This window comes from Gopherus evgoodei, chromosome 2, assembly GCF_007399415.2.
Source record: "Gopherus evgoodei ecotype Sinaloan lineage chromosome 2, rGopEvg1_v1.p, whole genome shotgun sequence".
Classification (NCBI taxonomy): Eukaryota; Metazoa; Chordata; order Testudines; family Testudinidae; genus Gopherus; species Gopherus evgoodei.
In genome coordinates, this window is record NC_044323.1 from 193,223,861 (window position 1) to 193,248,435 (window position 24,575).

The following is a 24,575-nucleotide window of genomic DNA, read 5'->3' on the forward strand; positions in this document are numbered from 1 at the left end:
CTGGTAGATTTCTTAAGAGATGGTTAAGAAATAAATATACTTTTAATAAGTAATGAAATGAAATTAGTAATTGTCAGAAATTTACTGTAACAGAGTTTTTACAAGACAGTCCTGTTGGGGTGTTTTATCCTAATAAGGTTTGGACAGTTGGAACATCTTGGAAAATCTGTTGTAGGACTAACAAAATGCTTTTAGAGCCTGCATTTCAGAAGGAAATTTTTCGTGCTATTTTTGTATTTGCCATCTGGAATGACATTGCAAGCTGGCAAACACAAGAATAATGTGAGATATTTCCATCACATAGAGTTACTTACGGATTCATCAGGGAATGCAAGCATCTGAACATCAGTTAGATACCCATAATTATCCCAACTTTGACCTGCTTTGAAGGATCAAGCAGCCCCTGTATTAAAATTAGCTTTTTTTTTCATTTAGAAAAATGGTTGCATACATCTCAGGAGTGATATGCAGTGAAGTGAAGCAAATTTCAAAGAAGAAAACTATGACTGAAAAAGTAACGTACTGTATGAATGTACACTACTGGAAATATTTTTTATTTATATCTTGGCTTCTAAATGATGGAATCCACTATTTCAGTGTTAATTCTAGGTTGTGGGTCAGATTCTGAGTTGATGTAAATCAACCTGGCTTCATTTACCTCATTAAAACTATGCTGATTTCCATCAGCTGAGGATTTGGCCCATCTTCCTATATATTCTATATTCTCAACTGGGCAACTTTAGGTAGAATGCTAACTTTCATAGTCCATATCTCAGATTGGTAGTATTCAAGTAGAGACCACTGAATGCAGAAGCAGTAAGTTCAGGGTTTCAGATTGAGAATTTGGATTTTTTTAAAAAAAGGAACACACTTTTTCTGCTGATAAATGTGCCCAATATGTCAGAGCAATATGAAGCAAAACTCTGGCTTACCTTCATGCTATCCCAGGAGTTCTCAAACTGAGGATCATGACCCGTCAGGAGAATCACTAGGTTATTACATGGGGGGGTCACGAGCTGTCAGCCTCCACTCCCAAGCCCCTCTTTGCCTCTTGTATTTATAATAGTGCTAAATATAAAAGCAATATGTTTTTCATTTATAAAGGGGGGTGGCGGTGTCACTCACAGGCTTGCTGTGTGAAAGGGGTCACCAATACGAAAGTTTGAGAACCACTGTGCTATCCATTATTTTACTCTAAGTTAGGGATATTCTTACAGTTTACCTAGAAACTGAAATCCACTCAAATCTGGGGCATAAAATATCAAATGAGATTGTGCTGTCTGAAGTTCATTTTCCAGCTGTAGGCTCCCCCTTTAAACACTGACTTACGGCAAAAGTTTTTACACTGGGTTTCACCACAACTCAAGATTGTTAAATATAGCATTGTGAGTAGACTGAAAGGGAACAACAGATTCAATGAAAGAAAGGGCAAGGAAACAGCAGGAGTTTTGAAAGGTAGTGTATGCTCAGCTCCCAAAATGGAAAAGCCCATAGTAAGGGTGTGTTCCTGTAATGTGCAAAGCAAAGCCAATCATGATAGAAGCTATTGGAGGGCACTTACTACTTTTCAGGAGGTGCCCAGCATCTTGTAGAATCCATACATTAAACATCTAGTTTAATATTCTTAGTGGGAGAATGGAGGGGTTTCAACAATTGAAAGCAAGAGGCTGGAGAACAAAAAGGGAAGGGAGAGAAAAGAGGGGAAGGAAGTAGAGCAGAAGAATATGAGATGGTGATGAGCTAGTAAAATGAGAGAGAGATTGGACCCTGGCTCCTATCTTTCTCAGTTTTCATCACAGAGCGTATTAAAACAAGCGTGCAAAAGGAATATGCTTGCAGAACTTGAACAACATATTAGAAATCTCCTGTGTAAGCAGAGTATACAGCAGTATCCCTGCATTTGTGGATTGCAGCTAGGGTCAATTGTGGGCTGCTGCCGCGTACATATCCCATGGAAATACCTGAAATAGGGAAGTGATTATATAAAAGAAGTGGTGGTCAAAGGTCTATGAAATCTCATATGATGGGATGGACAAATCTCGCACCTGACAAAGGTCAGAAGGGGATAATAGTCTGTCCTGGAGGCTGAAACTGGCCAGGCTTTCAACTCCTGCCAGTAATTTCAAATCTAGAGGAAGTGTTCTTCAGACTAAGATATGGAGGAACGAAGGAAGCAAGATTCAGAACTGAGCTGCCTTGACATAAAGAGTCTGGATTTGATGAAGCAAAATGGACATAAGTGGGGGAGTGCTGAAGATCCCATAGCCAGAGATGCTCTGAACTGCAGCCAAACCTGGGGAGACGATTTGAATTGATCTTCATTGTTTTACTATCTACTAACTTGTTAATCAAGACAAACCCTAAGAACAGAATTGACAGTGTTTGGAGTGTATCTTAGAATAGGTGGGAAAGCTACTTTCACTTGCACAGCACCACACTGACACACCGGAACACTAGAGTGAGCATAATGCAAATTAGTTTTAGGCTGTTTTCAATTATTCTCCTTGTAGATAACTGATGTGGTAATGCCCATATCCCTTGTGCTCTGTATTGAAAAAATATAACTCCAGGAAGCCTTTCATCAGCAAATTGGTCAAGCTTCAGCAGCAGCAGTTTTGTCTGTAACCCAATGTAGTTGGAGCTATGCATACTTCTTGTTAGTGCCACTTCCTACCCTACTAAGTATTCCTTCCTTTCTCTCTAGGCTGTGACTGCTGGGTATGGTTGTATGCTATTTGCTAATATATAAGGTACCCAGTATGGAGCAGTGTGAGTTTAGCAGGCTTCTTGGCCTTGCCTTTGAGCAGTTACTATGAACTCTCCATCATCATGGCATGTTGTCATGTGCAGTCATTCTGAGGCAGCAAAATTACTGTAGAATAACATGACCATTTTGCAGTTATATGGAAAAACACCCATTCCCTTTATATAGCCCCCACTTCTCCAAGCCCTTGTTCTATGCACTGTGCTGAGGGAGCATTGATTACACTTACTTTTAAAATAGTTGGTACTGCTGTGCAGTGCACTTTATGTTCTTATAGAGCAGAGGTAGGCAACCTATGGCATGGGTGCCAAAGACAGCATGTGAGCTTATTTTCAGTGGTACTCACACTGCCTGGGTTCTGGCCACCGGTTGGGGGGGCTCTGCATTTTAATTTAATTTTAAATGAAACTTCTTAAACATTTTAAAAACCTTATTTCTTTTACGTACACCAATAGTTTAGTTATATATTATAGACTTATAGAAAGAGACCTTCTAAAAATGTTAAAATGTATTACTGGCACGCAGAACCTTAAATTACAGTGAATAAATTAAGACTTGGCACACCACTTCTGAAAGGTTGCCGACCTCTGTTGTAGGGAATACAACCACCATGCAGCTGATAGCAAAATAGAGAGACTGAGCCCTAAAACAGAGAACACTGAAGCTGATTCTAAATATTTTTGGAGTAGTGGGGCCCAGGATAAAAAACAGGGAAGATTTAATGGGAGTTAAGCTAAAGAGAAGAACGGCAACTGAGGTAAGTGTAAAGGAAGAGATACAATTAGAAGGAAAGAGAGGGGGGAGTTTTGGAGTAGGGAGCGAGGCTGGGTCTTGGTAAGATAGATGAAAATGTTCATGGATAAACCTTAGGATAACTGGGGAGGTGTGAAAACCAGGGAGAAATAAGGAGTCTTTCTAGTTGCATTACTTGAGGTTTGGAGACCTCCATGCAAGTTTTAGTGTTAGCAGCAGAAGACTATTTCTGGAGAGTTTGAAACATCTTCCATGGTAGACACATTTCCTCATAAAAGGGCTAAAGAACGGGAAATGAATGATAAAGCCAAGATGGTCAAGAAATAACTTCAGGGTCAGAAAGAAAGCCTTTGGGCACTCAAGTTAAAGGGTCTCGTGTCACTGCAAGGACTATAAAGTATTAGCTTGTTATGTATTTTCCCAACTATATAGGTAAATTAAGGAGAATAGATACAAACCATCATTCTATGACAAGTGCACTGATTATAACAGAGAGGAGGAGTATTAAGAACCTATTGAAGAAATCAAATTGTTAAAGAATTGCTCATATTTCCAGCTACATGAGAATATAATTTTCCAGTTATAGGGTAAGATGTATTTTAGAGGAATAGAACCATATGTGATCTTTCCAAGTATGAATGTATCTTTGGGGCTTGGGTTCTTGGTAGCTTCTGTAAAAAAGATTCTAAAATCATATGTGAAAAAGAAAAAACAGGCAGGATCCCTTGAGAATGTGAGGTGAGAACTGGAAAAGTTCTCATAGATAGTTATTTACCAAATAACACCTACACCATATCTTGCAGACATTTTGGTACCATTTAGACATCTTCTGAAGAGAGATTCAGAGTTTCAGTGGGCCCCTCAACAAGATTCTGCCTTCACTAATATGAGGCAACAAGTTACCAATACAGGCACATTGTCGCATGAAAAACAGTAAATAGATGCATCCAAGTGAAAGTGAGGAAGTGTGCCACTGAAAGAAAGGAAATTAGTCTTTTATGTATACAGGTCTCTCACATCCACAGAAATAAACTGTGCACAGATTCAAAAAAGAGATATATGCAGTTGTAAGAGGCTGTGATTGCTTCCATCAGTGTGTGCATTGAAGAAAAGTTAGAGAAATCTAACCATAAGTCCTCAAAGGCAATCATAAAAAATCTTGCAGCAGCATCACAAAGTATGATTATGTACCTATAAAATGCAATATTATGGCTAATATCAAAAACTAGGAAATGCTAGACCAGTCACTGGTCTATTAAGCAGATTGCTTCTGGCAAGGCATGAGAACATGGAGAAGTTATTGAAGTACAATTAATTTAGTCATGTCCCGTTTAACTGTGTCTGAAAAGAAATTGACAGAGCTAATGTTTCAACAAGCAGTGGGGAAATATCAAAAGTTGAAATATTTTAACAAAAATGGAAAATGTTTTTGTTAAAATGGTTACTATTTTGTTTATAAACATTTTCAGATATCTGGTGACATCTAAGCAAGCTTTTGGGTTATTCACACAGTTTGAAATTAAAAAAGATGATTGGCCAAAAGAAAAAAATGTTTATGTCTGCCACAGTGATAGAGTTCTGGACATTCCATGAGGAATTAACAATTATGGATGATCTGATCTTTAAAGGTGAAAGACTTGTAGTACCACAAGTACTGAGGTCTGAAATAACAAAGGCCATTATTTCAAGACACATGGGAATAGCTGAGTGAAACACAGGGCCACAGACTTGCTGTTATGGTCTGGAATGAATGTACAAATTGAAGAAGTGGTAAAATGTCCAGTTTCCTTGAAGCATCCCATGCCAAATACATGACCCCTTTCAATGTGCCACCTTGCCCATGGCAAAAAGTGGCATCAAAGACCTTTTCACAGCACACACTTTTCATTATCTGCTTGTTATGAATCACTACAGTCTTAATATTTTGAGATGGAGTGACTCCATGCAAACATTCCATAGTGATCAGTTAAGTACAAAGGTATCTTTGCCCAACACAGAATACTATACCTGAAGAGCTGGTATATAATGAGTCCTGGTACAGTGATTCCACAGGGATGCCAACAATTTCCAAATAGTTTTGATTTTTATCACACCACACTAGCCACAATCAAATCTGGCAAATGGAGAGTAGACTGTGAAAAGCCCACTAGGAAACCCAAGAGACCTTGCTAAACAGAAGTACAGGAATTATACCAAATAATGTCATGGGATCAGATGCTTAGCTTTGTGATTCATTGTTTCCATTTGATTTATTCTTCCACAAATCAGCAGCTAATGCCTCATTGCAGCTATAGTGCAAGACTAGGGTGACCAGATGTCCCAATTTTATAAGGACAGTCCTGATTTTGGGATCTTTTTCTTATGTAGGTTCCTGTTACCCCCCACCCCGTCCCGATTTTTCAAACTTGCTATCTAGTCACCCTATTCAAGACAATCTTAAAATTAACCAGAGCACAAGGCCAGATATTACAAATGGAACCTACTGCCTCACCAATTCTCCAGGTCTAGGTGAGTTAGTATATAGAATCATGATGGTCAAGGTGGACATAACTTGAAGTCCCCCTCCACACACATGTCTTATTCTGTAATTATTCCACCTGGAATATTCTGCCTTCTTTCATTTTTTTTTCTTTTGAACCAACTGCTGAACAAGGCTGCATCTTCTGCACATGGCTTTATGTTCATTAAACCAGTGACTGGCACTGTTCCATGTCTGGCTGCTGAAACGCTGAGAAATATGGTCTTAGACTGACTGAATATACATGATGCTGTCAAGCATTGCTGCTTGGTGGCATTAATATTACTATTATTTATTATTTACATATTTAATGATCTTATTGATATTATGCACTGTTAGCAGTACTAATTATAACACAATAAACATAATTTATAAACATAGTTTATAGAGGTATACATAATCAGCCCTTAGTGACAATACCTGAAACAGCTGTAGAGATATTTTTTATACCACAGACTATTTTAAATTGCTGTGATTGTGATATAAGTCTGATAATTTTATGCATCAGCAAGTGACCTATATAGAATCATTTTTGTCTTTGGCTGAAAACTGATCAAAGCTATAATTATGGTATGATTACCTTGTTTTTAACTGAAGTTAGGGAGAAAAAAGACAAAATCTCACGTACAGAAGATTATGCAGAGAAAGAAAATTCCAGCTTCCCTGACTGCATGTTACTTATCTAATCTAATTTGTAGAATATTTTCTGAGACATGTTGACTGTCTTCTGAACACCCAAGCAGTGGCCAGTATCTTCCAGGATTTGGCATCATGTTCCCAAAAGAAAAGTTTGGCCAAAAGTGTCAATCTTTTATGTTTCAATTTAGGCACCTAAATCTATATTGATAATGTGGCTGTATTACAATTTCAAGGAAATCTTTGTAAGGTTGATAGGAGTGAGGGAATTCATGTGAGTCAGATCCTACCCATAGCCTGCCTACTTCTGCTTTGGCTAACCAACTGTCCACTATTTCTTTCTGCCTCAACCTGTGGCGAAGTCTCCAGGAAGACTAGGAGATGGGAGGAATGACTGACTTTTCCTTAAGAGAGAAGGAGAAATCTGGATAGGCAAGAAGCCCTCACATGCCTGGTTTGAGGGAACAACCAGGCTCTTTGGTATAGAAAAGAACTATCATTATAACATTACACATCACTGAAAATGATGAGGATCCAAAGTTTTGAGGGTCTCTTCTAACATATGATAGTAACTGCTGAGGGAGCTGATTGGTAAGGGAAGTCAGATATGACTCAGCACCAGTCTGGTGTTTGCAAAACTACAAGCTATTAATCAGCTTTTGAAGTTGTGATGAAGTAGACTGGCTCTGTTACTGATGCCATGATGGAAAAATCCCAGCGTTGAAACGTATGAGGTGATGTTAATATCCAAGGGGTATCCTGAAGATTTGGAATATTCAAACCAGACCCAAAGACAGGTCGTTTCTATAGAAGCTCTCTTTGTTGCTCTGGGAAAAACTTGGAGAGTCTATCACTGCCAAAGAACAGCAGCTGTTCTACTGGAGCTGAAAACCTTATGTCTATTGAAGCCTCCTGGGACTCAATGTGGACTCCAAGACCAACTGCAACATCTGCTCATAGAAATCAACCATGAAATCACCATAAATGAGGTCTACATACTAGTGGTAACATAAACTTCTCAGATGCACAGGAAATAGCAAGATGCTCAGATAAACTATTGCCTGCATTTCTCACTTTCTACATGGAAATAAAAATGAAAATATTTCAGCCATTCTCCAGAATCTTCTGTGTGAAGTTTGAAGATCAATGAGTACCTGGGTAGAACCAGCCATTCCAAAAGTGGGATGTCAACATTATTCAGGCAAATCTTGAGGATATTTGCCAGATTCAGGTGATGCATCATGATAGAAGTGTGAAGTGTATAAGTTTTATACAATTGCTTTGGTGTTGCTCAACCAAGACCTCATACAGGGGGAATCTGAATGACTTTTTCTCTCCATGCTACATCAGTATAATGTTTCACAGTGAGAACCAAGAAGATTTACAAATGAAGCCTGTAAAATGTATGCCTAGAGCCATTTGCTAGGATTATTCCCTTTAAGGAGAATACTACTCGTGAGTATTTTTAAGATCACTAGCTCAGTTCCTTCATCCATCCCCTTATCTCTACAGATCCAGACTAACACGGCTACCCCTCTGATACCCCTTATCTCTCTGTATGGAGCCATCTTCCATTATATTGACAAAAAAACTATTAACAAAAACAAGGCACTTGGTCTAAAAAATGCTCAAAGGATGGACACTCATTTCCCTGCCCTCAGGTAAAAAGTTGCACACATCCATGAATGACAGAAAATGCTTACCACAACCCTCTCCCCTCCCCTGTCCCAAAAACCCAAACCTAATGCCACCACACAAACCATAACCCAAGCTAAGGCTGAGAATGAGGGACACTTTTCAAAGCCTAGATGTATGCTGTGAAAAAAAAGTTTGTGTGCGTTTGTTCTAGTGAACTCTTGCTAGCAAAAAAATGGTGTGTGAAACAAGAAAGCATTGTAAATATAGCCCATGCTGGATGTATTCACTTGACAATTTTGAAAATTCTTTGTGAATTTTGGCATAACCCAGCTAGGGAATCAAAGCCATATGATCCGTCACATAGCAAGAAGAGTGAACTGTGAATAACTAATACTCAACATTAGTTAAGGTGAATAGTTCACAAACAATCTATAGGTTGAAGTATGTTTGCCTAAACCATTCAGCAACTAATTGTAAATAATGAAGAGAACAGATAGATGAGGTAGTATCTTTTATTGGACCAGCTTCTACTGGGGAGAGAGACAAGATTTTGAGCTTACACAGAGCTCTTCTTCAGGAATAATGAATACATTCACAAAGATCTGGAGTGTGTATTTGGGAAATTCTGGAACATTAATGAATAGCAAAAGGGGCTAGATCTAGAACTGATTTTAAAAAAGGGAGACTTTTTGTAAATATGTTAATAATAAAAAAAGCCTGCTAACAGCTCTACTACATTCATTGAGAAAACTTTACCCCCTTGGAATAGTTTTCACCTCTCCACCTACTACTCCTGACATCTAAACAATAAAAGGAAAAAAGACAAGGGGCTATGTTGCCACTAGTGCTTTTATGTACTTGGGACACTTCATTCTCCACATACTTCTGCTTCCGCAGAACCTATTTTTATGTATTTAAACAGGATAGTTGTGGGTATATAACACATCCTGTTTTCTGTACTTTGGGGTACAATTCCTTATGAACTTATTTTTTGCTCAGAGTAGGATGATGGCGATTGCTATATACATCTTGCACAGAGGGTGAAAACCTAGCCTCACTGAAGTCAGTGGCAAAATTCCCACAGGCTTCAGAAGGCCAAGAGTTATGCATAATATATGTTGTAATAATTGGGCCTACAAATTTATTTTAATTGTGAATTATATTGTAAAAAGTGAATAAAAGTTAGTGACTTGTCACAATAACCTATAACAACAAATGTTATGTCATGATAACCTATAATAACTGTGTTAAAATCACGCTTGGTAAACAAGAAAGTCTAGAACCAGAAATCAGTGAACCAAAATTGGTGTGTCAGAAACCAGACCTAATTGACAGACAAAATAATGAGGGGCTGCCCACCATTCCCTTTATAAGTCCAAAAAGAAAGAGACTTTGGGGAGAAAATTTGTCTGCTGGAGTGAGCTTCACCATCCTGGATGACACCCCCACCATCACCTGGGAACCCGGACCTTCATAGAACTAATCCTGAGAGACATCCTGACCAGAACGGGCTAGAGAGAGGGACCAAGATGACATTGCCATGTCTCCAGTTCATCTCACTTAACTTCTCTTTTCCCCAGAAGGACAGTTATTACCATCTTCAGTACCATTGAAGAGATTGTCAACCATGGCTTTTTTTCTTCCAACAACTCTCTCCAGCTAAAGGGAAAGAGAACAAGGGATGTTAAAATGAAAGCCTTTTAAAATACTTTATAGTTCAAATGCTAACTGTTTTACCTTCTTTTCTTTTTTAATGATGTGTTTGCCATGGTACTAAGCAGACTGAGTTCTCTCTGTATACCAGACTTGAATCTTGTTTAACATTGTTTAATATTGGACAGTGACTGGGTTATGTTAACACCTTTGGCCCATATATTCCTTCTAAATCAATACAACATGTCTTCAATCAGGGAAAACAAAGAACAAGCTATTTAAAAATGTAGTCAGATTTATATCAGTAAATACATAATTCAGCCTGGTACAGTATTCTCAACATTGATTCTAGGAACCAAAACAGGGAGGGAAGAGAGAAGGATGAGGGAGAAAGCTGGGGAAGTAAAGAGAAAAGAAGAGTAGAAAATGAAGGCATGGAAGAGGGAGAGTAAGAAGCAATATTGAAATGAGTGGGAGAAGCACCTAAGAGGACAGACCAAATAGAATGTGGGCCTCTTTTATCCTGACACACAAAATAAGCATCTTGATGGATTTACAAACAACTGTGGATTCAAAAGTATGACTATCTGGCCTGTGTTTGGTGCTACAGGCTATTCCACTAATTTGAGGCGCTAAATATAAAATCAATGTGGGAATAAATGACATTATGTTCAGTAAAATAAATATTTTCATGTATGATATGACTTTGGTTAGTATAAAAATAAGGACCAGAACAACAGAGGTATGTATTACAGTACTCATAAATGTAGAGCACTCTTTCAATAACACCCACAGATGATAATATCAAATAAGTATAAATGGCAAGTTTTTCTTAACTGCAACTTGCTTGGTATAATTCTGAAAACCAAAATCTGACCTCCCTCCCCTCTACTGGGAATTGCTAATTTATGAAGATTTCCACCTGTGATATATGCTGAAGTAGCTCTGAATGAAGCTGGATATAGTTGAACGTAAGTGTAATTATATGTAAGTACTATAATTTTATTATCATGATGCTATAGCTATTGATTACAGATAATCATCTGAAGTCTACAGATATGGTTGTGTAAAGCTGATAGTTGGTATCCTCTCTTAGGTGACATCTATCTGGGCTGGAGGTAAATGAAATAATATTTTAAGGCATATATAATAGTTTTGTTTAAATAGGTACCTTATATACAAAGGATGAATACCACAATCTTGAAGTCAGGTTTTTCTCTGAAAAATAACTGTAAAAATGGCACTGCAGGGTTCCTTGTTTAGTGTTTGTCAATGACTCCAGATCAAATGTGCACCATTCAAAGGTAAAAGGTTTATTTGTTCCAATTGATACTCTATCTAGGATCTGAAAGCCAAGCTAGTTTCTTTCTTGCTTATGCATCGTTATTAGTAACAAAGACTCAGGAGAGAAAATTCTGCTATTACTTACAGCCTGTACAATCCCACTCTTAAGATTTGGCCCTCGGTTCCATCTGTGCAGCCTGGTTGTTTTTCATTCAAATTGTTATCAGGGTATGATTTGGCTCTGCAGTTGAAACTTAATTAATCATCACCTGCAAGGTTATTTGAAATGTTTTGAATTTTGCAATTATGATTTAATTTTTTTTGTGGCAATTTTCAATGTAAACATTTCAAAAAATATTGTGAAAATGTTTGAGAAAATGTTCATAAAAATGCCATTTTCAACCAGTTCTAACCTTCTGTTATTGTTCTATTAGCCAGATTAGGATTTAGATTAGCCTCCTATACATGTGCAGGCTATGCCATGCTAAGAGAAGTAAAAAAGTAATAGACAATTATTTTTGTCATTCAAGTCAGCAATTCTGACCCTGAACACATACTGTTTGCACATATGTTGAGTAAGAAGGTATCATTTTTTTCATGGTCACATTTCAAACTATACTTTAAATATTCATTACTTGTGGAAATTTGGGAGAGGGAAAACACACAGACCTGCAGTGTTCTTCCACAGTTATCTGCTGAGGTTTTCAAGGGTCTCTGGATACATGAGATTAAATGCTGCCCTGGCATGTAAAAATCTCTCTAAAGTTAGAGAAGTGCATCTGTAAATGCCAGAGCTTCATAATTCCATAGACTTCATGACTTCAGATGGGGTAGCCTGTTGTGAAAAAATAAAATCAATACAAGACTTATCATGAGCCACCAAGTCTGGGAGAAATGTCAAAAAGGGCAGCTCCAGGGATGCTGGATAGCTACACAGGATCTAAAGCAATCCTGAGCACCAGAAGCCAGATATTAGCACAGGATCATGGACCACTGGATCACCCAGTGTGAGTATCTAATGTGTGGGTGTATATGTGTATGTGTACATGTATTGGCGAGTGAGAGGTGTAATAGCTATGTAATAAGGTGCATTTGTCAATTGACTTTGATTGCCATACCCACCCTCCTACCTATTAATCCATCTCATTTAGGTCTGCTTCTAAAATCCTAAACTTCTCAGCAGGTTAACATAGCCACCAGTTAGGTGTTTTTTTTAAATGCCAGGGAAAATATTTCCCCACCAAAATGTGGAATCCACCACCTCTACCCCCACATACACACCCAGTGGCCTGAAGTCTAGGATAAGGTAATTCAGTCCTGGAGAAATGACACATTTAATGTCCAATATCTTGCCATAGGTGCAGTGGGATATGGGGATGGATGTGGGTGTCATGTACCAATGGAAAGGGCACGGTCCCAGCTTTCAATGGGGATATATAATACTTGCTTATATGTTGACATTATTATGTAATAAAGCCATTTTGATAAATTTGTATATGTTTCTAAAATTTTTCGTTATAATTTTCCTCTTCTCCCTGAGACTCATCATCCTGAAGGATATGCATATGATCGGGTATGAAGAATAGGACCCATGATTTTTTTTAAAACTTTGTCTAAATTCATTTTCTCTAAAATACTTGACGTGCACAGTATGTAATGATGTAGTATGGTATGAAGATTGCATTGATTCGTGTTTGAGATCTGTATAGCTCACTCATGTTTTTATCACTTGTGTGTAATGCATTCACCTCGAACTCCTGCCACTAAAACCTTGATATTACACCACGCCATGATGTAGTTTCAGTATGTCTCTTTCTCTCGTGTATTTCAATATATTTCATATACACACACATCTCATCTCAACTATCTACGTGTATGTGTGAGCGTGGGGCACGTGTATGTAAACTATTTTAAAAGGATACTGCAAGTGTGAGAGTTAGGAACCTGGGATGCAAGGAGATGGAAGCCATTTGATAGGCTTGTGTGTAGGAATTGAGGTTTGAAAAGCAGGAGTAAAATGGATAAAGCCTCCCTTTCCCTTGGGAAAGCCTCCCTTTCCCAAGAATTCCAAGAAGGTCCTGAAAAAGGGCCAGATTTTATGAGTAATTTTTTTCAGTACTAAACGCTCAGCCCTTGACATCTCTTTGTAGAATGAGGTAATTTTAGGATAGTTTTGCTATAGGTTGTTTAGAATTATTTTATTCCCTGCCTTTTCTGCAGCTGTCCTGAGTGTGCCCTCTACTTGTAGAATAACTTCACTCGAAGAATCTTTCTTTGCCCACTGCAAAGAAGCCTGGCTCATTACAATTAGTTACACTGCCTCTTACTATCTATTTGTAAAATGCCCAAAACAATGGGGTCCTGACCTTGGTTGGGTCTTGGCTCTACTGTACTACAAAAAATAACAATGGCTGGTTCCAGTCATGATGACCTGCCTGGAAGCACAGTCCTTCACGGCACAAACTGTCTGCTGAAGGTGGTGACAGTCTTAAAGAAAAGAAAAACTCATTGCTTTTAAAAACTTCCTAACTTCTTAATGAGACCAGGCAATGGCGGAACATGAATCCATTCCCTGGATGCTGCTGCAACATGGATAGGAAATTGTACTAACCTAACCCATTCTCCTTACCGCCTGCAGACTGCAATGGCGGAGTCCTTCTGGGTTCGTCTCACACTGAAAAATCCAGTGAAACATCTCCTTTGGGTTGCTAGCCTAATTAGAATATCCTGAATTCCAATGTCAAAACCTGGCCAGAAGCCTTAAAGAGAAACCTCAGACTTAACAATGAAATTAGAGTAATAGTGCAACCACTGAGAAACTCTTCACATGGGTGGGTTGTGTGTGTATGTTTTAAGGAACCTATTAAGGTGATGACACTGTTCTTTTATTTCTGCTTACATACTCTGTGGTAGTGAATCAAATATAGGTCTTAGAATCAGCATTCAAACCTGCTCACATGGTTTACTTTTAGACTTTTTCATTTAGCTCATTGGAACATACAGATGTGCTAAAATGAAAATAAGGCGTTTCTCATTTATGTTGCTTTTGTCACGAATGCAATGGAAAGTTGTGGAAAGGATCACATCATTGGCAAATACATTCGTGTTCTTGAGCATGAAAAATCTAACAAAATCAGGAGATAGGTCACATAATAAAATCTAGGGGAATCCTACTATGTGTCTCCCATCAACAAATAACTGCTGGTTGTTTTTAAATGCTTGGTGTTTTCTTAAACACCTTCTCAGTTTGCTCTGCTTGTAGCTGCTATATGCAGTGCAATATAGTCAGGAAATATTTCTTGAAATGTCCATCTCAAGCCTCAGTATTAACTTTCCTGCATTATAATGGCCTCAATCCAACAAAGCGCTTAAGCATGTATTTAACTTTAAGCGAGTGTATAGTCTCATTAAAGTCAATGGGATTACTCATTTGCTTAAAGTTAAGCATGTGCTTAAGTGCTTTTCCTGGATTGGGGTCTAGGATTACATACACACTGCAGCTGGGAGGTGAAATTTCCAGCTTGAGTAGACAGACTCCTGTTAACTTTGATTGAGCTAACATGCTAAAAATTGCACTGTAGCCATGGTGGAACAGGCAGCAGCTTGAGCTAGCCACTCGAGTACAATCTTGGTCCTGATTCTAGGTACGTAGTAGGCAGCTAACCTGAGCCACCATTCATGCTATGGCTAGCCTGCTATTTTTAGCACATTAGCTCAATCCACGCTGGCATGTAGATGTCGACCCGAGCTGGAAATTACACTTCCTGGTGCAGTGTAGACATGTTCAAAGTGGATATTGTGGTTCTGATGTTCACACTCTGAAGAGCACACTGGATGATTACATCTGCTTTAGCAATGTAAGTGGACCAAAGACTATCAGCAGGCAAATACCAGTTTAATATTTTACAACAGGCATCCACTCTAGTGCTGACTTTTTCCTTTTAAAATTCCTCTTAAAATGTTTTATCCAGGCCTTTTTTTATGAGATGTTAATAGAGTCTTTAAAAACCTATGGGTTAGTTAAAAACTTCCCTTCGAAGACAGTGTCATTATTGTTGGGCCCGTGCCGCTCTTTTGGCTTTCATCAGCTGGAGGCAAGTGGGTTGTCTCATGGGGATTTGAGAACTTGCAGGTTATCACTTTGATTAGCTGCTGCAGGCAACTGGTGGTTACTGTAATTGCCTCTGCAAGTCTATAATGAATATACATTTCCTCTGACAAGGAAACTGTGGGAATATATGCCAAGTGGAAGCTTTAGGTACCTATAATGCCATGGAGATCAAATTAAAAAAGGAGAGAGAGAACCTGTTGCTATAGTACTTCATTAATTAAACATCGATTTAGAAAATACCATGGCATTGACGGGTTTGGGGCTTGGCTGCTGATGCTGTTTGGCAGTGACAAATCTTCATGTGGGTTAAAATGTAAGTTTCATAGAAGATAATGATAATGTGGTAATTGGGATCCTGCGTCTTTAAAATATTAGCCTAAATTAGTGTGCATAGTCAGTCTAATGACTTAAGTATTCTTTTTGAGTAGATCTTTTACAGTAGTTCACTCATTAGGCAGCCAAGTGTAGGCAGTGCCCAAAGTAGCAGGGAAATAGTGGGGTACTCTGAGAATATTGTAGTAGGGCAGGTTTGGGTTGGAGAAAAGCACCTGAGGGAAATGGAAGAATAGGAGGGAGCCCTGCAGATCAGATCCAAACAGATCTCTGCATACCCTGCCCTGTCTCTCTCTCTCCCTTCCCATTTTGATTTACATTAGCTCTCTATTTTATTCTTTTAATCTTAGCATCACTCATTTTCTTCTTCTTCTTACGAAACTTGCTGGTGTGTATTTCTTCAGGAGACATGCCAGTATTGGGCTTCGGCCATGGAAAAAGTGCAGGAGCTCAGCTCCTGGCAGCTCCAGTCTCTTTAAACATTGACAGTTTGTGAGCTGAAATGTGAATTCCAGAATAAGCTGTTTCCAGAGTTGACTGGCTCACTGTGCTTTTGGCAGTCAGAGCTTACACAGTGCACTGTCCAGAATCTAGAAAATTCTAGAGAAAAAAAAAGAGGATACATGTTGATAAAGTACAGAAGGGTTCTTCTTGTACCACTTAGCCAAACTTGTTTCTGTCAAATGAACCAGCTATCTTTAACTTGCATGCCACAAGTGGAATCATTATATAACTATAGACAAACCAAGGACTCTCATTCTTGATTTTGGTTCATTTCAGTTCAAACTGAGCATTGCATGAAGGTTTGTGTTGATGGATTCATTTTTTTTTGCCCATCCCTAAAGTAATCTGACCTTTCACAAGTATCAACAGACACTCGATAGTCAAAAAAAAAATGCATACATTGAACACTAAATTCAGTGGGCCAAGTTCTTTTCTCGGTTACATCAGCACAACCGCTCTGAAGTCAATGCACCAGTATAACTGAGAGAAAAATGTAGCCCAATACATTTAGGAGTAGCAAGAAAATAAAATTAAAGACTAAAGAATATCGATATTTTCTTCCTTCTGTTTGCAAACATGTCTGCCACTAGCGCTGCTGGGAAGAATAGTGGAGGTGGGGAAGAGAAATAATATGTCCCCCAAATTTGATTTGATTTGAATTTCTGAAGTCAATACATCATTTTGGGGAATTACCCCATCATGTTTTCGCTATGGCAAAGGGATATTCCACTTGAAGAATTTAGAAGGGGGTCTTCATGAAAAGTGTTATGTTTCCAAAGATTTTTTTTTACTAAAGTAGAAGATTCAGTCTACATTCTCTTTCCCTCTCCTCTTTTCAAGAAAATGAGTTGGCTGTTTGGCAATCACGTTCTTTAGGATAAAAGTGGTGTGTGTGCTTTTCACACATTTTCTGCATAAATATTTTGAGGTTCCTGTAAAACAGGACAACTGTTTTTTTTATTCTTCATGAATCAGCCCCTATGTTTGAAACAAATCGTTGCAGCAACAAGGAATGACAGCATGACAGCCTGGTAAGTTATTAATGGGAATGACAGCCTGCAAATCAGAAATCATGGCAGTGCATCTGTATGAACGGCAATTTGTGCTCAGCTGAATAACCAGGAAACCCAGAAAATCAGAAGAGGTTGAGGGAGAAGACGAATCAAACATACATTTTTAGATATCCCAAACTACCTAAAAGTAATTGGCAAGGTGGGGAAACGTCAATGTTCAAAAGTTTGCCTTGGCCAAATACTCAGGTTCTTGTCAGCCTATTTCTATGTACACTCAGAATCTGGGACTGGACAAAAGAATGAAATGAGTGAAAGAACAAAAGTGCTTTTCCCCCCTTATTTTTCAAAAATTGGGAAAGCGCAATCGCATCCCATCTACTTGCTTTGTGCCAGATTACTAACTAGCGTTGTTTCAGAGGCTGGATGCAGAACTGGGTAAACTGAAAACTTATGCAATTTTTTGGTTAATCTCAGTGTGATTCATAAATGCAGTTGCATTGCCTTGCCTATCCTTAGTTATTTTGTTCTGTATCAGAAAATAGCCTTTTTATTTCTTCCCTAGGATGCAGTGGGAAGAACTAGTGCAGTTTAAAAGGTGACTCTGCAGGATCCCAGAGATATTTTAAATCTAAGTTCATGAAGGAATGGGGTATTGCACTACAGAAGTAGTACTGCATTTTTTAATGCAAGACACAGAGGTTTCATAATCTTCCCTAAGGAGGTTGAGTGTGGCAATTTTGCATATCATTCCCAATCCTCTTTCCACTGCTCTGGAAAAGAGGGTATCCCACTTCATCTGTCTCTTGAGGAGATCTGTTTCAACACCTCATTCCTCTCTTCCTGGGCCTAAAGATCCCAGTTGTTGTTTTTTTTAAACTTTTTTTAAAGCTTTTGATAATTTTTTAGACTCAAACAATAAAACATACAATAGAAGGTATTTTAATGTAAAGTAGAAAACTTTGGTATTTATCTCTGTAATCGTAGGGTTTCTATTGTTCTCATCATGCATTATATTTAGATCCTGAGAAATACTCAGTCACAGTGTTCCAGATGCCCACAGAGACCAGCGAGGAAAGAATATTTTCCTGTGAGTTGGTTTGATTATTATTTAAAATAGGTTCTTTTACTTGGCATTATCAAAAATGCCGTCTGTGAATTTCATGTTTTAGTTTTCTTTTAAATGGTACAGTAGCAATTCTCCATCTCATCTTCATCAACCTCTGTGTTTGATTTGAACTAGAAGTTAGTGTGCTGCTGTGGGTTATGCTCCAGGCAGTGCTATAATTTTGCTCTTCAAGTTGAAAACAAGCTCATGCCTTTCCGAGTAACTTAAAAAAATAAAATAAAATAACCAAAAAGAAAGACCCTGTGGGCTTAAAAGCATTTTTATTTCAATTCAAAATATAAAAAAAGCAATTTCAAAATAGAGTATCAAGAAAAATAATCCTCATTCACAATTGTTACACTAAAATTGTCCACTATGATCCGATATTGTGAAGATACTCGTGGAAATATGGGTGAGATAAAAGCAGGCATATGCTAACACGAAAGAATGAAAATTGTTCATGGTAAGTTATGACCCATTTGGAAAAATACAGCCAGACATGGGAATACAATATCTCAATCCATGTGTAGAGCAGATATTTCTTTACCCACATACAATTGTTACATTTGTGTAGCGCCTTTCACCTAGAGGAACCCAAGGATGCATGATGTATCACCAGCAGCAACCCGGATGAGTTTAGTCTTAAATAAAAACTTTCCCACTTGCCTCAGAATGTACTCATGTATGTTTCAGGTAAAGAGTTTATAACTATTTGGCACTATCAGAATCATTTCAGCTCATCTCTGAATGTGTTCCAGTGTCTAACTGAACATAAAAAAGCCCCCAAAATCATCTCTACTCAAAATTTAGAGAACATAAAAATTATGGAAAATAAATTGTCTTTTTTTGTTCATCTCTGATGGAAATCAGTATTGTATTCTGCTGAATATGGGACAAGGTACAGGAGAGCAGGTATTGTCTTTCATTTTTGTTTGTAGTGTATTTTTCCAAATATAATTCAAGTCGGTAATGCCTGAAAGCTGTAACATGGCAACTAGTCAGCGGCTTATGTGAAATGGATGAGTGGTCTCACTTGTGCTTCACTGAGAGAGGCAGTGTTGTCTACTGGATAAAGCACTGGTCTGGGACTCAGAAGGCCCAGTTTCTCCTGGCCCAGTCACCTTACGCTAGTCACTTCCCCTCTCTGTTCCTCAGTTTTCTTCTGTAATATGAGGAAAAGACTCTGCCTTCCTTTATAAAGTGCTTTGAGATCTACAGATGCAAAGCTCTATAGAAGAACCAAATATTTTTACTATTATTTATTAGAATGAGTAAAGGAAAGGCGATGGTAGCACACGCTTCCTCACACTGGGCTGCCAAAGACCATCAGAGCTATATTCCAGAGGCAAGGCTAAAATCCTTCTTGTGGGTTTCCAGCCTTAGCTTTCACCTGATCGTATCTAGGCTAGAGAAGTGGTCTAATGGGCTGAACACATGCCTGGGAGCCTTATTTGACTCATATTTTAGAGAAAATGTGCCATGTGGTGAAATGAAAAAGTAAACTCTCCAGAAAAGCCAAGTAATTTTATTTTACTTTTCAGGCATTAAGTTGCTTCTTTATTACCAATAAGACAAAAGTGCTATTTAAGTCTTTGTTTATAATTTCCAATATCCAATATGTCATGGACTAATCTGCAGAGATTGAGGATGTGATTAATAAAAAAATGAATCTAGCTAAGCCTCAATCTCTTTCAGGAATGCACAAAATGGGAGGTAGTACAATGGAACCTTTAATCATCTAGCAGCCTCTAAAGAAAGCCAAACACCACAGGCATTATTCAAGGTCCACCAGGACATAAAAATGAATCTGGCAGCCCAGTAACATAACTAGAGATTAAGTAATGCCGGGTCCCCTCATCCTTATGGAGCCATGAAATACGGACTCAGAGCAGATCCTTTCTCTGCTTGTGGCTTGCTAAATAATCCTAACAAAGGTTTTGTCAGTGTCTTCAAATATCATTGATGCAAGATAGTTGAACAGATAGTAGATAAAGAAAGTAAGCTGCTGTGTTTATATTTATGAGATAAATTCTCACAGCTAGAGATGGGCCTGAACCAAAACCAGAGATCAGAACAACTCAGAATTTTAAGAATAGTCACATCCAGATTTGCTGCCGAACTTTGTGCTTGACCCATAGCTCTAACCAAAATTCAGATCCAAAATTAACAGCTCAGATCATTCTCTGTTCATGATCCAGAACTCAGGATTGCCACCCGTGGATGGATTTTTTTCTCCCATCATGACCTCTCTTCCCCCCACCCCTGTTCCCCTCTTCCATAATACAGATACATACTAGGGTTAGGAGAGATGTGCTTTTATGAATTTTCAGATTTGCTAATGAAATTATATTTTTATGCCAAGGTCGGAATCATGATAGCAATTCACATTCAGAATTCAGTGATTATTCAAGAATGGCATTGGTGAAAAAAGAAGCTGGAGATTGGTGATAGGGGAAAGGCTGTAAGATATCTTACTCCAGTCTCCATAAATCTTGTCTGCAGCTTGTCATGAAGGAAAAAACATATTAGACCAGGTTCTTGGTCCTGCTCTGGAGAAACTGCTTGGAGTCCTCATTGGCTGCAGAGCAGGAGTAGTTGGCATCTCCAGTCCTAACATTCCTTCAACCCCTGGCATGTTGGGAGCAGTGCATTCTAGCTATTCTCAGTTGGTAGATAGTCACTTTGGAGACCACTGTCAACTATGCAGTTTAGAAAAGCCCCAACCTGTTTTAACATGTACTCAGATGGAGCCAGGCATTGAATCAGGGAACCCTAACTAGTTCTCCAAGGGTCCCTCTGAGATGGAATGAGTACATCTCATCTTTAGCAGACAATCTGGCACATTGCATTTCTATCTGTCCCCATAAATTAATAGTCAGCTGGAACTAGCTGAAGACCTTTGTGTTATCTAAAAATCCTTCCTCTGGCTGTACGGAAGAAGGAAGTGATTAGGTCCAGTGGTTAGGATCCTGACTCGGGAAGCTTGGGTTCAATTCTTTTTGCACCACAGACTTCCTGTGAGACCTTTGACAAGTCATCGAGTCTTTCTATGCCTCAGTTCCAGATCTATGTTATGGGGATAATGGGACTTCCCTGTCTCCCAGGGGTGTTGGGAGGATAAATACATTAACGATTTTGAGGCACTCAGATACTGTGGTAATGAGGGCCAGATAAGTACATACAATAAATAGGTATTGCTTCTGTTCTAGGTTGGACTCAGGTACAGTTATTGTTACAATTTAAGGGCAACTCTGTCCCATAGACATATGGATGAAATTGGCTGTCTTCCTGAGCCTCAGGGAATTTGAAAAGTGATTTTGGGGTTCAGTACTACAGGCTCCATAAGCTGCAGCATCCTTCCTAAGATATAGCCATTATTTCACTGAGAATTATGGATCTACTGGGTGTTATATTGCGTTAGACCATAATTACTGTCCACTGACCTGATTTTCTGAGCAAAAAAACTCATTGTATAATCATTTCAGTTTATAATCATTTCAGTCTCCAGTGCTCTAAGCTGCATACGATACCCCAGATCATAAAGATTTTAAATAGATTTTTTTTTCTTGGCATTATCAAAAATGCAGTCTGTGAATTCCATGTTTTAATTTCATTTTAAATGGTACAGAAACAATTTTTCTTTTTCCTGTGTCTCATTGGGACAATGTGTTATGGGTGAGTTCTCAGTTAACTGTGTACCTTGTTATCTCATTGTATATTTTTGTTTTTGTTAAATGTTTTTTTACGATATATAAATGTCAATAGAGCTTTTTCAGTTATTGGTTAAAAAACCAAAAGATTTCTCCTTCCCAAACTTCCACTGGTGTTGATCTTGACTGGGAACAGACAAGAATAGAGAGGAAGATAAGGCTTGAGGGAAAGGGAGATAGGAATATATGCAGCTGGAATATTTTTTCTTTCCTTCTCTAGAAGCAGATTTCATACCTTCTCTTTGACTGGATGTACTTAGAAACCAATTCTCAAAATCCAACAGGCCATGGATACCACAAGCAAGGTCGCTTTATTGTGTGAAATAAAGTGTGTGTATAGAGTGAAATTATTATGATTTAGGAATCTACAGTGTATTCCCTGACTTCCGAAGTAGTATTTTGCACTTATATGATGCCTCTTATCCCAGGATTTAAAAACACTTTGCAATGACTTATACTTTAAATATGAAGAAAGTAAGGCACAGAGGTTAAATGACATGTATTCTGTGGCAGAACAGAGATCAGTGACTGAGACAAGCACATGTTACTACTGATAAGGAGCAGGAGAAATATATGGCAATGAGGATGCCACATCTTGTGTTGCTTTCGTATTCTGTATATGCACCTATAGGCCTTTCAAAAGTGTTATAGGCCTCAGATGCAGACTGACTACTGGTGTATCATACTACTGGTGTATCGTACTTGCTGCAGATTTCTTGGTGGCAGAGACATCTCTGGAACTGAATAGTCTCTGAATAAATAAATTGAACTGTGTGATGTAGGATGTTCAGGAAAAGAGGGAACCTCTGATTGTTTATTTCTTCTGATTTTGCTCTCCGTGGCTATTTTATCTGAGTGAAATCTGTGTGCAATGCCCTTACCTCTGAAACAACAGAAAGCCCTAGTGGTGCAGCATTAGATTCCAAACTGATTATTTTTATAGCACTCACCAAAGTGTAGAGCTGGTTGCAGATTTTTCCTGGGAAAGTGCCGCTATGTCAACACCAAAAACTTTGGATGGAAATACACAGTTCTGACTAGACTTTTGTTGGGAATGTCTCTCAGCTGCAGGATAGAATTTCTGGCCAAAACCAGAACCAGAGGTAGAGCAATGACTTAAATTGGGTCTCCCACATGTTAGGTGAGTGCTCTAACCCAGACCTATTGGCTGCCCAGGAAATGATCTCTTGCCTTTTTTTTTCCCCCTCCACGAAATTTTTTTATATGTCACTCCAGTGTGGAATGAAAACAAATTTCAGAACCTCAAAATTTTTCATAAAATGAAATTCTTGTTTTCCAGACAGCCTTACTATTGTGCTAGGGAATTTGCAGGAAACACATAAAAGATGGTTCCCTTCCCCATAGCGTCAACCATGTCCTTAAGTGCTTTGCTAGATCAGGATCTAAACAATGAACTGCACAGATAGTGACTTGGAAGGATTCGATTTTTATTGGTTAATGTTGGTAAATGGCTATGTCACCTGACACACACAAACCAATGATAATAATTGAAATTTACAGAAAGGCAAAGTAAGAAAAATGCTTCTTGAGAGCTTATTAGAGTTTAAGGCAGTTTACTCCATATATTTTGACAGGTGATATTGACAATTCGTGTTTTAACTGTTGTAAGGTTTAAAGGTTTGAATTGCAGCATCTACTATCATTAAATAATTATTGTCTGACCCCCACATACTTTCCTTTAACTGTGAAAATTTAAATTGATAACAATAAAAATAAAACCCATAATTTTGTGCAACTGTAAAAATTTATATTGGTAAAAATAAAAATTGCTTAAAAATAAACATTGATATTATCAGTGAACATTATTTTAAAAATGAATTTTGCCAAGCCAAGTATATAACTTACACTACAAATGTAGGGGGAGGAACAGATATGGGTTACAGAAATAGGATTACCTGGCTACTCAGTGTAGGCACATGCACATCTGAGTAATTCAGTTGTCGTGCATCTCATCCTGTTTAACAATGCGAACTTTTTAAAGATGATGCTGTTGCTGAAGTGGTTTTTGAGTAGAGACTGGAGGCTTTATGAATAAACTTTGGAAGGGCATTGCAAGCAGAAGGGACAACAAAGAAGAAAGTGAGGAGACCATAACAGAAGGAGACAAAAGTGTTACAAAGCTGGTATCATTAATAGAGCAGAGTGGGTTAGAGGTAAGCACTTTGCTAAAGAAAATGTGGAGAGGGACAGAACATTCAGAGAAAGTGCAAAAGAGAGTGGTAGATGGCTATGCTGTATTGTTTACATTTAGAGAAGTTGCATCAGTTTAACTAAATGCAGTAGCGGCTCCAGGCACCAGCGCTCCAAGAGTGTGCCTGGGGCGGCAAGCCGTGGGGGGTGGCCTGCCAGTCTCTGTGAGGGCGGCAGTCAGGCAGCCTTCGGCAGCTTGCCTGTGGGACGTCTGCCAGTCCCGCAGATTTGGCGACAATTCGGTGGCGGGTATGCTGAAGCCGTGGGACTGGTGGACCTCCAGCAGGCAAGCCACTGAATCCGAGGGACCGGAGACCTCCCGCAGGCAAGCTGCTGAAGGCT